The sequence below is a fragment of the Phlebotomus papatasi genome, chromosome 3 (assembly GCF_024763615.1).
Source record: "Phlebotomus papatasi isolate M1 chromosome 3, Ppap_2.1, whole genome shotgun sequence".
Taxonomy (NCBI): Eukaryota; Metazoa; Arthropoda; class Insecta; order Diptera; family Psychodidae; genus Phlebotomus; species Phlebotomus papatasi.
In genome coordinates, this window is record NC_077224.1 from 56247365 (window position 1) to 56263342 (window position 15978).

At 31.3% G+C, this 15978-nt stretch overlaps 1 protein-coding gene across 1 annotated transcript in view; it reads right to left on the bottom strand.

Moving 5' to 3' along the window:
- LOC129806920 (uncharacterized) overlaps positions 1-15978 on the bottom strand; it is a 45792-nt gene that overhangs the window by 2839 nt on the left and 26975 nt on the right. The window lies entirely within an intron of this gene.

Sequence of the window (15978 nt, forward strand, 5' to 3'; positions counted from 1 at the left end):
ATTAATTCAAATCAGTGAAAATATCATAGAAATTGACCATAAAACACTGAAAAATCATGAAAAGGCGGAGCGTTAAGGTATTTCTTAAAAAAAATTCGCAATTTTTCATTAAATTAAGGCATACTTTTTGGTATTTTTGACTTTTTTCTTAAGGAATTATTTCACTTATTACCCTCACAGATTACTTGAGAATTCAAATTTTGAGTCTAATCGCAAGTTGAGGACTTAATCTTTATTACTTGTGCAAAAATTTTAGTACCATGACTATATGACTAAGTTAAAAATTAATTTTATGTATTAGAATTGAAAGTGCATTTCAAATAAATTGTTCCTCAATTCGACCGGTCGACAAATCATTGCAAGTGAAGCTTTTTTCACTTGAATGTTGTTCTATACTTCTGAACGAATTCATAAAAGTGAGTTTCCCTATTTATTTTAATGATTAACTAAATTTTAAGTGCTATTCATGATGTGTTAAACAAGCCAAAGTTAAATCCGTGACTTTTTAGTTTTGTGATTTGTTTAATTTTAAGAAAAAATGGGTGGTCGTGTAGAGGTATATTGAAGTGGTCGTGTAGAGGAACACTTCGCTTTTTGAAACATTTTATTTTTTTATAATTTAACATTATATTATGACTAAATGAAGTACACAATTAGATAGATAAGGATCTATAGTTAGGGAAAAACCCTACCAAAAAACACAAATTATAACTATTTTTTTTTCATAAGTTTTTTTTACAAAATCTATCTTTAAGTGGTCGAGATAGGATACTTTACCTTATATGAAGGATACTTTGCATTACAAGGATGTAAAACATTATATTCTTTCCAGTGCATACAAAAAAGTTCAGTACAGCTATTAATAGGTTCTCGTCTTTGTTATTTATTGCTTTTCCTCAGTATTTGTCAGATATTAATTTTATAGATTGATGATTTTAGTAGGGGGAAGTGGGGCTAATTTGAGCTGTGGGGCTACATTGTTATACGATTTTTTTTCGCAAATTTTCAATGGAAACTGGGTTTTAACAGGATATAATTCGGATAGACAAAATACTTGTGGATCTTAATAAAATAATTGTAAGGACCAGCTTCATTTAAAAATAGGCGGAAAAGTCGTATTACAATCTATCTAGCCCCACAGCTCAAAGTAGTCCCACATCCCTCATATCTATTTTTATGGATGTTTTTAGTTTTTAAAGAATTTTCACCATATAGGATACTGGTCAAAATAGGCCTAAAGATCTAAGAACTTGGTAAGGGGGGAAAAACACAACTCAAGTTACAACAGGTACGAAGTTAATGATATCAGTGAATAGGAGTTAGGGTACAGCTTTAGTCAGGGGGGTGACATTAGCTCTGAAAAATGCGACCAGTTTTAGTGTAATTTTTTCCCTGTTTTCGTACACATTTCACGAGATATCTCCAAAACTACGTACGTTGCCAATTTGGGGGTTTTCGGTTGCATCTTCGCTCCTAAATTAGCTTTTATTTTGTATCAGTATTTTTTACTAATTCATTCTGCAATGACAGAAAACAGCTAATAAACTCAAAAATTTTTTTCGGCTCGATAAAAACATATGGGAAACATAGGAAATGTCATGCCCCTGGCTTTAGTACATGAATGTTTTAATCTCTCCGTCTAAAAAGGGTAGGAAAAAATCATAAAACTCCCCTACTTCTTATTAAAATGAGATTTCAAAGAATCTCAGCTAATTTCTATGATCAGCTTTAATGGTAATCTCATTCCTGTATACTAGACGTTTTCATGTAACCTTGACATTCTTATAATCCCGGCACAATTCCCTATTAGCAAACTTGAGCAATTGGGACTAAGAATTACGTGAGAAAAGCATGGGAAATCGAAACATTAAATGTACACGTCCGATACGATAAAATATAAATTAATGAATCACATTGAGCCACGTGTAATTCAAAATAAATTATACCATTCATACAAATAACACGTACTTTCGATGGCATTAGCTTCTGGAAGACGACACGAGTTTCCTTAATTCAATGACAAATTTAGTTTTTCTTTAATCTACATGTTCTCATTTGTTTTTCATTTTTTATTTTATCAAATTTCATGACTCAAAGTGCAGAGAAACTGTTAAAATTTCACGAAATATTGTCAAATGAGGTTTTCGAGTGAAATTTGAGGGAACAAGTGTCTTAATCATCTTTTTGAGGCCGGTGATGTTTTCTTAATACAAATACTCCTCATGTCAGATTAAACTTATCATGTTTGTCCCCTGTTTCTCTCTTTTTTTTCACATCATCTTCCTGACAACGTCAACGTGACGAAATTGAATAAATAAGACTTGTATACAAATGTGAAAATATTCCAGATGAACTGAAAAATTTTACGTGGTGCTACAATTAGAGGTTTACTTTTGAAAAAAAAAGAAGAGCATTTCTTCCGGGTGCTTCCATTCAGTTCCTCATTAAATATTTTTTATTACAACAAAGAGTATAGGTGTATCTCTTCCCTCATTTTAATGTTCCACAGTTGTTCAATTAATTGCTCTTTATCGTCCCTCAAAGGTAACCAAATTAAATGCTCTGAGAAATGAGGAAAAAGAATTAAGTAAAACAGGTCGACAAACTCAAATTGAGCAAAGAAATACCAGCAGTGCTGTGTAATAATAGAATACGGGAGGGAGGAAATTAACGACAATATTTGACCTCCAGCCTCCACAATGGCGATTGAGAATCCGAGACATGAACAAATAAGACAATAATATCGTACTATAAACTCACTAAAATATTCAAAGCATGTGTCTCTGTACTGATCATAATTTAAGCATTAATATTGATTCTGCGCAAGACCACACAATTCACACATTTCCTCAATATACTCATCTAACTTGGAGATTGATGACTCTAATTAAATAAACAATTTCATGTAATTTTTACCGTATCCCGTGACTCTGGCGAGACTCTTTTTCAAATTGAATAAATGTTTATTTACTAGGGAGAAGAAAAAAAGTTCGAGGGACAAATTTGCACAGAAAATATTTTATTTGTAAATTATTGATATAAGCCTCATCATTGTATTTTGCCAGTGTCCAGGAAGTCTGGTCTTTAAAGGAAACGATATTGTCTGAAACTTTTATCGCTGTCTACCGGCTTACAAAATAAAAGGTAAATGATTGCTGATTGCGCAACAAAATGATGTCGTTAGAAATTCAGTAAAGGGAACTTTGCTTAAAAAAAGTACGCCCGCGAAAAACTTACAATAAAAATCGAAAATTTTATGGCCTTTAGGAAACATTTTTGAAAATTTTCCAATTTCTTTAGAACACCCATCAAGCAGTTAGATCGTCTTCAGACTAGAGGTTTAGCCCAATTCCGGAAAGGTTTCAAAATCTTAAAAACAACCAATTAATTTGGTTCTTTAGAATCCAATATAGATTATTTGGGTTTTATAATACAATTCTAAGACAAAATTTTATGAAAAATCTTGATTGATAAGAAGTTAGAGAAATTAAGCCATATGGCTAAGCCTCAGATCTGAAGCACGTATTACGTACGATTCATTTCCTATCAAGAAGTATCCACTGAGAGAAATCCGAAAAAGTTAAAATAAAATTCCGGAAATGTTTATTTTACCCTACAATATTGATCCGAAATCGGTGTAAATATTATGCTTTTTATGTGTATTAGGGATTAAAATTACCATTTTTCATGTTAATTTTACCCTTAAAAAGGTGTAAAATTTACATTAAAAAATGTTGATATATTTTTACACCTAAAAAGTGTTAAAGTTATGAGAAAAAAAAGTTAATCGCATCCCCATTTTTTTCTCAGTGTCAGTACACTGAGCAAAAAAAGAGGCTGCGATTAACTTTTTTTCGTCATAACTTTAACACTTTTTGGATGTAAAAATATATCGACATTTTTTAATGTTAATTTTACACCTTTTAAGGGTAAAATCAGCATGAAAGAGGGGCAACTTTAACCCTCAATACACCTAAAAAGGGTAATATTTACACCGATTTTGGATCAATACGGCAGGGTAAAATTAACATTTCAGGAATGTTATTTTAACTTTTTCGGATTTCTCTCAGTGTATCATCTTTTTCCTAAAGCTTTGAGACAGATGTGTCTACTGAAATAATAATAATAGTTCATTTAATTTAATTCAGAATAGATCAAATTTCAAACTTTGAATGCAAATTTATCGTAATAGAAAATTTGATCCATCCTTTGCAAAAAGATCAAATTTGGATCAATTTGATCTCTTTATTTGTACCAGTGCAATAATATTTAGGTCATCCCTCTTACAATTGTGAAAAAAGAAAAAAAGAAACAAAAAATTAATACAAAAAAAATGAGAAAAAAAATAAAGAAAGAAAAAAGAAGCAAAAAATGAAGAAAAAGTTGAGCGTTATTTTCTCAAAGGCTCAGCCTGAAAATATCGCCAAATAGCATCCCACAGTTATGGCTATTAGCCGGAATGGCATATGATACCAAGGTTATTGCAGGATGCAGGATACCAAGATGATACCAAGGTTTTTGACCAGATCAAAATAAAGGATAATCTCTCCGTTAAGGAACAAGGGATACGAAGTAGAAGATATTGATTTTTCGAGATAATGATAGCTTAAGATAGCTTGAGAAATCTTTAAATTCATAATGCTATTCTTCAGAGTTATATATTCTGAGATGCATTCATAAAATTTAATGAAAACGATATTATTCAGGATTTTTAATTTTCAACAATATCTGAATGCCCGAGGCGTTTAAGTTTAGAAGCTCCGAGCGAAAGAAATGGGCTAGAATCCCTAGCTCTTTCAAGCTAAGAGATCGGGAACTTAAGTTCTGCATTAGCTGTAAAATGCAAAATGTCTACGGAGTTCCAAATTGCAACTAAAACTAAATGTTCAAGGATTTAGAATTAAGGCATTGGCATTCATTGCATTTGAAATTAAATTCCTGGGTGTTTCTGTTTAAGAATTTTCCATTTTTCTGTGTGTAAATTTTTAGATTTTTACTATAACCGTTATATTATTAAAAAAAAGGTTTTAAAGAATAACCTTTTAATATTCGGAAGTCTTTTAACACTTTAAAATATGTTTTATTTACGTTTTATTTATTAGAATAAATATTCATATAACATATAATATACTATAAACAATACATGAAAAAAGTTGCAATTTTTATTTGGACAATTTATTATTTAATAAAGTCCTTGCTCTATTATATAATGTTACTATGTTTCAAAATCTTAAAAATATTTAATATACAAATTTAAAAACAAATTTTGTGTGTCAAATTTTAAAAAAGCTTGACTTTTCTTCCTGAAAATTACTTCATTTTTCACGAAATTCCTCCAAATCGTGGCGGTTTAGGTATTTTATTTCTTTTGGAAGAAATCAATTTATTATCAGAAGAATAAAATTAAAAAATCATATTGTCACTATTTTGAACCCTAAATAAAACTGTAATTCACAGAATATACAAATCTCTGTTCAAAATTGAAATTCATGGCTGAAACTGCTCCACACACTTCTAAATATTGACAATTGATATTCATTTGAGGCAAAAGTGGTCAAAAAAGGTTTGAAGCATGAAACATTTCCATCCTTTCCTAACGAACTTAGGGGGAAGTGGGGCACCTTTGAAATTGTGATTTTTCAACTTTTTAAAATAAAATTTAGTCTTATCGTGATATATTTTAGCTGCACAAACAAATTGAGAAGCCAAATTGTATTATAATATAGCTCAATTTTATTTAAAAATAGGTGAAAAATCCAAATTTCAAAGGTGCCCCACTCTCCCTACATAAATATTAAAATTATTATATTAATTTGAGGTGTGGCCAATTTTTAGCAGGTGGAGCTTAAATACATTGATGTGTATTGATTCCATCACTAAAGTAGGCTAGTACATGAAACTGTACAATATCTGATAGGTCAAGTTTTTGAATTCAGAACACAAAAAAACAAGTCAAGGATTCAGGATCAAAGTTCTTATAATCTACTTAAAGCGTTCTTGGTTCCGTCACTCAAATTATACTATAAATAAAGTGGTATACTCTTAAGAGGCTTAAGAGTTTCTGCAGGAATTTCAGCACAAAATTCTCTTTATAATACCTTAAAAGTGTATTAAAAGTTTTGTCAAAATCTTGGTTGTATAAGGTAGATATTTTGCTTTTTGGGTAGTTCCCATATTTTTCTCGTAAATAATAATAAAATTATTTCGAACAATTTTTTATTATTCTTTTCGGGAGAATATAAAACACTTCCTAAGTATAATTTTCTAAGCAACTCAAATTTAACTTGTTATTTTTCAATTTGTTATTTTTTATTTATTGAACACAAACCAGCTTAAATTCTTCACAAAATAGAGATCACTTCAATATCAAATTTTTCACATATGGTAATCGAAAAAGTTCTCAATGAAGTCAACAACTGAGAAAAAATCAATGGAATTTTTTAGCATAATGAATTAGAAGCAGAGAGAAGTGCTTTAAACCCTATAATTCCTCTGGAGGACAGTTCCGTGCTTTGCACAAAAGCGGAGTTTATCTTCAAGAACGTGAACTTTTTATAAAATAATTATTCTCGGGGAGAAAATTAAATATCCAGCGTCAATTCTTGTGATAAAAGACGGAAGAAAAGCTGCCTTATCAGTTGTGTTGTGACAATTTATTTACTACTCCTGCCACAAAGTGCAAACACTTTATCTGGAAAATTTTATCACCCAGGTGCAAAAGAATTATACATATACTTAGTCAAGGGGATGTGGTAATGTGAAGAAAATTAACTGAACAAAAATATATAAATGCTCAAAATGGGAAAAATGTTCTTGAGACACAATGGCAAAATAGCAGAATCTGACCATGAAGCACTCTAAAGTGCGAGCTTCAGCAAATTTACACACATTGCTCTTTTTTAGCGCTATCGCACCACATCTTAAGGTTATTTCATCCAAATTTTATTCCCCTTTCTTTTTTTTTGTCATTTTACTTTATTTTTAACACCAAAGGAGAGTGCCCCATCTTTTGCTCATCTTCAGCCCGATTTTTTCCCATCAACACTGTTTGGGCATTTTTCTTAAATAAAACATCTGTGTCTGGCGTGTGGGACGAGGGTTATTGAATTCCACGCTGGTTTTCTTTGCGATTCGTCACCAAAATATCTTTATATACACAATGTTTAATGCCCCTTTTGCAAAGGCACAAAAAGCGTTTTCCATCATTTTATAAACAATGCAAATCAGCGAGAAATTGACTGATAAGAAAAATGCTATAGAAAGCTCTTTTTCCTGCCTTTGTACAGGCCCCTATTTGAGAAATAAAAATAGAAAATTTTACCGTCATATATCTTCTGAGCTTGAAGAACAATTATTAAGAAAAATCACTTTTGTATCAGCCAAAATTTCCACTTCACAAGCTTTAGCTGCGTATTGTACCTTTATTGATAAGAACGTTAATGTCGATTGAATAAAGAATCTTGCATGGAATTCTCAATAATACGACGGACGATGGGAAAAATTTCACACGTGAAATTTCTACCAAGTATTACATCAGATTAGCTGATAAAGCATTTACAGATGTTTGAATTTTTGTTTTTATTTTATTATACTATAAAAGTGCAAACACCTCTATTTTTCCATTTGGTCTTTTTTTCTCTTTCTCCCTGGATTCCCACCAAAATCAATATCACGACATTCTTAAGCTTTTACTGTAAAACCCGTAAAACCATTCCAAAGAGACGAGCTAGCTATATGTTTCCGGAAATGTAAGGAAAAAAGTCTATCTGTAAGCTCAAAAAAAATAATGGGCTTAGCACAGATCTTTAGGGGAATGTTGGCATGGTTCGTACAGAGTGAACCTTAAAGAGCTAGTTCGTCATTTCTTAGCCATAAAGGTAGATCATTATTAAGCTCATGGGACGAGATGAGAAATGGTAGGTCAGCTCTTTGCAAACAAAGAGAAAATTCGCATCGTTTGAAGGTTCACTCTGTGCGAACCATGCCTACATTCCCCTATCTATAAAAATCTTCTTCCGCCCCATGCTAAAATTTGTCAAAAATTTCGACAATAAAATAAAGCACCCTTAGTGTTAATTTTGCATAGGAGAAAGTGGGGGACCTTTGAATTGGGGCAGCTTTGAAATTGGGCTTTTTTATCCTATTTTTTAATAAAAACTGGACCTTATTATTATATAATTTAGCTCCAGAAACCAATTTAAAAATACGAAAAAAAGCAAAATTTCAAAGTTGCCCTAAGTCAAAGGTGCCCGCTTTCCCACAATTGAGAATTGAGACGTTCATTAATGTTTCTATATATTTTATAATTTTCATAAATATTTTCTAGCAATACTAACAATTCTGATTTTTAAACGTTTCTAGGATATATAATGCAGTGTCTCAGTCAGTGGCTCGATGGTCAAAGCACTGATTTTATGAGACAGATGTCCTTGATTCGATCCTAAGTTGATCCGCGTCTCAAGAAAGAAAAATGTAACAATTTTCACTGCTGTGATAGCTACAACAAATTTATAGGGAAACACGACAATTAAGAAGTATGGAGAGTAGTAAAAAGCAGAGTTACAAGAGGAATGAGCAAATTAATCGCTCCTACAAAAGTAAAACACAAATAATATGAGAAGTAATTAAATAAAATCAGAGTTATAATGAATCGAAGAGGGTTTTTTTTATTATTTTGGGCCCTTATAGCTGCAGAGTGAGATAAATTTGATCAAGATCAAATTAAATAATAATAAATATCAAGTTAGGTATTCTCGAAAAATTGTGAAATTCGTTACATTTTGCCTTTAAAATGCTATTCAAACTGTTTTTTAATCCAATATCTGTAGGGGTATTTAAAAAACTAAACAAAACCCTAATAATATTTTTTCGATTAAGTGGTTACGTCTTCTTAGAAGTATGTAATGATCAGTTGTTATATTTTTTTTTTTGAGCTCAAAAAGAGCGATTGAAACCAAAGGCAACACGCTTTTTCAACATTTTTATTGGTCTAAAGTTGAAACGGTATAAGATATGAACTTGCCGTCTTCAGTAACTCCTTCCAAAAGAAAATATAATTAAAAACGTTTTTTCCTCTTCTCTCAAACCTCTCGAACTCCTCCAAAACTACGTTTTGTTCCAAAACTACGTTTTGTTATACATTTATGATGAACGGTTGCATCGATTTCTTTCATTTTCTTATATTTTTTGGAATTCGAAAAGGCATACATGTAATTTTTTTAAAATCAACGTTAAATCATTCCACAGATCAAAATTGGATTTAATTGAAAGATCTTCATACTTCCAACCCTCGCTGAATCAGTCCTAATTGATAATGAGTCGATATAAGTAACAGTAATTGATTTATGTCATTCTAATGTTAATATCACCAACGCCGAGACAGCGATGGACACTAACTGTTTCTTCAATTGCTTAAATCCTTTCTGTGCTTTCAAGGGATTTAATCTGAATACCAACGTATTGCCATTGTAAATAAAATAAATAAATAAACAATTAGCTCATTGAGAAAAAATGATTTAATTTTTTAATATTACTGCGGGATATTAAAGCCAATACTATCAAATCCAATAATGAGTGTGACAGGGATTCGCGAATATAAAAATAAGCCACGCCCTGATTTGTGCATATTTAACAGGAATATTGTAATTTTCACACAACATATGAAAACAAATGAAAAGTACAAGTTTTTTAAACAGAAAAAATATACAAAATCAAGCGTGATTTTCTGCTCCTTTACTAAACATTAGGAGAAAAGGAAAGAATTGAAGGATAGAAGCAAGGGACAGACACCCCATTCAGAAGGGAAAAAATAAAAAAGAAATAATAATAAACAAAAAACATAAATTAAATTAAAATGTTCAGAAATTGAAAGACTATTGTGTTTAAAATTAAATTTTAAGTTATTAGGTGCTTATTTTTTTTATCAGAAAGTAGTGCCTTTGTTTAAAAGTTCAGTAAAGAACCTAAATTTTCACGCAAATATAAAATTATACTCCCTCTGTCCCAAAAGCAAGTCGTATGTTTAGGAAAAATTTTAGGTTTAAAAAATGATTTATCATTTCATTATCCTTTCTAGCAAAAATCAAGAATTTTAGAGCTTTGAACTATACTGCTTCATACAGTCAATATCCTAATGGCCAGCGCACAATAACTTTTGTTTTGTAAACATGTTTTTGACTTTCCTGTGAGAGTGAATGAAACGGAGATCTAGTCATCTCACTCACTTTAATAGGCAAATTTGAAAACATGTTTACTGTCAAAAGTTATTGTGCGTTGGACATAATGCTCCTTATTAAACATAAAGCTATTAAACAAACCTTAACATTTTCTCCCAAATAATGCACGAAGAAAAAGCTTCATTTGCTGCCTAAATGTACCTTAGTCTCCCCTACGACTATTTTTTTACATTATACCAAAAATTCCAACAGTTTTTTATTCAAGCAGTGCTAGATTTACACATAATCTACACTTAACAAATTATGTATCTCTATTTAAATTATTTTTTCTTAAATCATAAGTGCGTCTTTTACAAAAGAAACCAATATTGTGAAATATGGGAAGGTGGGGCAACATTGAAAACGTTATTTTTCGGCTATAATAAAAGAAGCAGGGCTTTAACATAATACAATTTAAAGACAAAATAATTATTAAGGTTTTAAATTAAATTATGGCTACGCACAATTCGTTCTTTTACGAAAATACTGGTGAATCAATCCTACACACAGAAAAATTTTGACTCTAACTTTAAGAATATATAAGACTCCGGGAACTTCAATTGGACGTGAATCCCCGAAGAGTTTAAATTCAGAAAGAGATTGTGAGTTTAAGTTCAGGAGTAGCTGAAAAATGAAAAATGTCTTAAGATTTGCAAATTACAATTAAAACTAAATCATCAAGGATTTAGGATTAGGGCATTGACATTCATTGGATGGAATTTGAAATTAAATTCCTGGGTATTTCTGTTTAAGAATTTTCCGTTTTTCTGTATGTAATAACGGATTTTGAAGCTTAAAGATTTAAGAGACTCTAGAGTGCGTATTTCTCAAGCTAATGGTATCATATTTGGGTTTATTGGAAAGGTCTTTGAATTTTCGATAAAAGTGAACTTTTATTTAAAATATTTATGCGTGACACTATTGGAGTTGTTCTGTACTTCTTCGCTAACCTACAAAATTGAAAAAGTGGGTCCTTGTTCACTGTTTATCTCTTTCCGGACCACAACATATCCAGCGAACGAATTTCAGTAAAACTCACTTTATTGTAAGTCTTACTGGTCAAATATGATACTTTTGTAGAGAAAGAATTTTCTCCGCCTCTGGGAAATTGGAAAACTCATGGGAACTCTCGTCCCCTAAAGAACGCAAAAGATACAAACTTGGACAAACTTCAATTTTCCAAAAGCCAATAATATCAATTTTGTGAATTATTTTTGCGTGTCAAATGACTCCTTTACAATGTTGATCACTAAAACAAGAAGAATTATTGACCAGTATCTTGTGGGATGTCCAGGAAGTGCTAAAAAGGACACCCAGCTCCTGCTTGCCAACAGATTCCTCAAAATATTTTACAGAAAACACTTTAACACACATTTCTCTCAACAGGATGTTATTGCAGACACATTAAGCTTTCTCAAGAGCCAAAAAAACACTTCCTGGACAATCAGAATTCACCAAAATCTGGAAGAATAGGAAAAACTTCCCCGAAAGCAATCTCCCTCGCTGCCAAATGTCAAAATTATCGGCCATATTGGCAAAAATTTCGCTCCCGCTTGGAATTTTCTTATAAGGTTGGTGTCAAAAAGCAAATGGCGGACATTGGCGGGATAACCTTACATTTGATTTCAAGATTTTTGCGGACGAGAATTCCCATCAACTTTGAACAAGTTTTTTGAAAATTTATGAAAAAATTGTTTTTCGAATTTATGTAATTTGTAATTGATAGTTATTATACTTATTGGCCCCGAGAGGTTTTTCCTTATTCGGGTCTAGAAATATCAAAAAAGTCACAATATCTGCAAGGAAGCAGAAAATCGAAAATTCACGATTTTTGACCAAGAATATCTTAGCTCAGGAGTTAATTAGGATCCTGCAAAAAATATCCTAGATTTGGACATCCTTATAGTTTGTAATCATCCACAAGAATCGGAATTTTATCGATTCTAAATAGTCCAAAAAAAATTGTTGTTTCCATGGGTACCCAGAGTCCCAAAGGAGACGAAAGAGTTATTGTCTTAACTGCACCTAGCGGTGTTTTATTAAACTTGTAATGTTTTAATGCTCTGAAACCTCTAGTCACATTTTGAATCACTAGGATTACTAGTCAAACATATTTGTTAGTAGCTTCTCATCTGCTTTTAAGTCAGCTATCGATAACTTGTGAAAAACACGATTTTACCATATTTTGATATTCCTTCTTGCATTCTTTCTTGTTTTACCGTTTTTTTTTCTTTCTTCCACTACCAAAGCACTATTTATTCAATCTTCATCGCATAAATACCAAAACATACCTTTGGAACACCTGTTGGACACTTTTTTTTGCAACATAAAATCCCCATATAATGGCAAAATTTAAATTGATCTCAATACTTCCCATTGCAAATCACGTTTTGTACTAATTAAATTCAATTAATTTGTCACAAATGCCCCATGTTGTGGCAAAAAAATAGATGCAGCAAGAATACAAAATGCTAAAAATTGCGCAAATAGTGCGTCTCAATTGAAATTATGGACTTTTAAAGTCTCTGCATAAATTAGATTTATAGAAGAAGGAGAAGTATGGAGAAAAATTTGTCATTACATCTAAGATTTTCCAAACATAATCCAAATATGGGATGAATTTTATGGAGAGAACATTTTGTGCAGCAAATCAATCACGTTGGATCATGAGTGACAGATTGCCATTTGCACAACATATCTACTGCAATTCTTTTTTTTTTTGCTCTGCACTCTGAACCAGAAAATAAACTAATATATACCCCGATTAGTGATGTATTTTTAATTTAGTGTGATACAGTTTTTTTTTATAATTTGTCATTGATAAAAATCGCACAATTTGCGACTCAGAAATATTGAATATAATGTTGCAGAGAGATGAAATGTTTCATATAATAATTATTTTTTCTTTTCCTCCACCATCAGGCAATTTTATTTTATATTTTATTATAAGCTAAGATGATATAGGATTTATTGTGAAATCACTTGCATATTCCGTCGCAATTTACAATTTTATAGTGCCTTTTTGTATTTATTTACTCATCGCGAGGAGGTAGAGATGGGCTTTGTACAAGGGGGAGATATTAGGGTCGAAAGTGGTGTACAGCTGAAAATGAAGTGCTTGGAAGTCTTTGGAAGTGGGAGTGTCCGAAAATAAAGTCTTCTCTGCTTAATTCCGAAATTTATATACTATACGCTACTTATAGCTCAGATTTTAAATTCGAGTGACAAATATACGTAAGGAACGAAAAGGTGTCTTTGTGGTATTTAATTTTAATAGAATTTTGAAAAGGCCTAAATGATAAACTTCTATAAAAAATCATTTTGGGTGTTTTATTTAGATCATGTTTAAATGATTGAAAAGTGACTTGAAAAATGTCGATATAGAAATTTATTCTTGAAAATATTAACTTTATCTTAAACGATCTCTAACATTAACAGCAATATTGTGGGTATTCGAGTGAAACACAGTTTATAGATAACAATTAAAGAGATTATTAAGATTTTGGAAAACAATAATTCGATCGTATTTCGCTGTTTAGAAAAGCTTGGATGGTACATAGGTGCCACATCTTTTCACTGAAAGGAATAAGGGGAACTGTATAAACTGTATTACGGGTTATTACGGTATTTTTTGGTGGAAACTTTAATCAAAGACTTCTCTATCCAATTCCGGAGTACTGGATTTGCCGGATCATGTGCTGTTGAACGGGTGTGAAGTTTTCGGGGTTAACAGGAGTGAAATAAGAGCGTGGTGATGCATTGTATTCTGAAAATAACCCTAAAAATACTTCACTGATTTGACCGCTATCCTGTCGGATGATCTATATTCAGAGTAACTAAGTAACTTTTTCAAATGTGACAAGAAACTTTTAGCCGATAAAAATGATCAAGTTTTGGAAAAGAATTATTTTTGATACGATCTTAAATAAAATAATTGTTTTGGAATATATAAATAATATTTATGGATTACAGGCAACTTATTTGCAAAAAGAAAAATTTGAAAAATCATTTTTTATTATTTTTCCACCTGATTTCTCGAATATAACTTTGTCAAGAAATTTTTGGCCAATACTGTACTTCTGAAGTGCTAAATTAGTTGTTGCACTCGTACTTTTGGTCTCCAGACATTCCAAAACAATTTCAATAAATTAGAAACTACAATACATTTTTTTTAAGACCTCTTTTCCAGAAGTAGCTTCACTGGTATGTTTTGGCCTCTACACACTAGAGACATTTATATCTATATTGAATCAAATTGCCTACGATTGTGTGGGAATAACTCTAAAATATGGTCATATTTTTCCCTAGTGTGTAGATACCATTAGAAAATCCATAGAAAGAAATTCTGTTGGTCATAAAGTACAGATAATATTAAAATATCGTTAGTAGGGGAAACTGGGGCACCATCAAACAGGGGTACTACCAAACACCGCGATTTTTTAAATAAGAATTACACCTGAGAGGGCGAGACCTATATGAAATCATAGATACTATAGGGATGCTTGTCCAGGAAAAGAATTTTCAACATACTTCATGTACCTTAGAAATAAAAATAATTTTTCGTAAAATTGTGAGATTTTGATAGTTTTAGTCATTTATATATCGACCTGGAAAAAGAAAATAAAACAAGTTAAGTAAAATTTCACTATACCAGTACTTTTCTACATGTTTTGGGATAATATTTATGTAATGTATTAAAGAAATTAATGTTCACATCTTTTTTAAAAGAATATAAAATCCATCACAAAACAGAGTTTAGGACACAAACAAATAGGCAAATTTCTCACAATTGCAGATGTCGCGAGCGTAGCTTGAATGGCAAAATTTTTCCTCTTATCATTCTTACTCTTCATCTCCCTCTTTGTTCGATTTCCGAAATTTATATCCATTCATGGGATTTTCATTCAACATTCAGGAGAAATATAGTTTCAAGAACCCAATTTTGCATTAAATGATTCTTATATGATTTTAATCAAGAATTGACTAATGATTTCTCGATTTTATCACAAATAATCAGAAGAGCGCGCAAAATTTGAACTTTAGGTAAAATGTTTCCCACAATTTTAGTGGCGCTGCTTTCCAGCTAGAAGTTGAATGTTATCAAAATGATGAAAAATCCATTGGAAAATATGTTCGGTGTGCAGTGCTTTAGTTTTTTGCTATTTTAGTCACTAATTCTAAATTTTGCAGTGCTTTTTTGAGAATTATTTACATTTTAAATACTTTCTTTATAATTAAGAGCTGTGGTGAATGCCCAAAATACTTTCAATGGCTGAGAAAATGAGGTGTTTTTTGGTGCCCCAGAAAGTGTTTATTGGTAACCCCGGGTGGTTGGAAAAAAGCGAAAAATGCATGGTAACACAATTTTCCTTTTTACGGAAAATTGCAGTGCTTTACATCATTCTTGTATACATTAATATGCAGCCTATACCTAAGACTATAACATGGGGTAAGCAACATTTTTCTAATATTCACAGATTTCTTAGGAAATTCAGTCAAAATCGCATCTTTCAAAAGTGTTTGGTGGTACCCCAGTTTCCCCTATGCAAGAATATCTGCTGCTAGAAATTCAAAGTATAAGAAAAATATTAAAAGAAAATACATGTAAAAATAAATTTCTTGACAATTTTTTCAGTTTTCTTAATTAAATTTTTCAAGATATTAAACAAATTATTGATTCCTAAGTATGAGAAGTGCATGAAGTGCAAGAAGTGCTGGAAGTATTGCAGCATTTTCGGGAGTCTTCCGAAATGCTGGAAGTGTA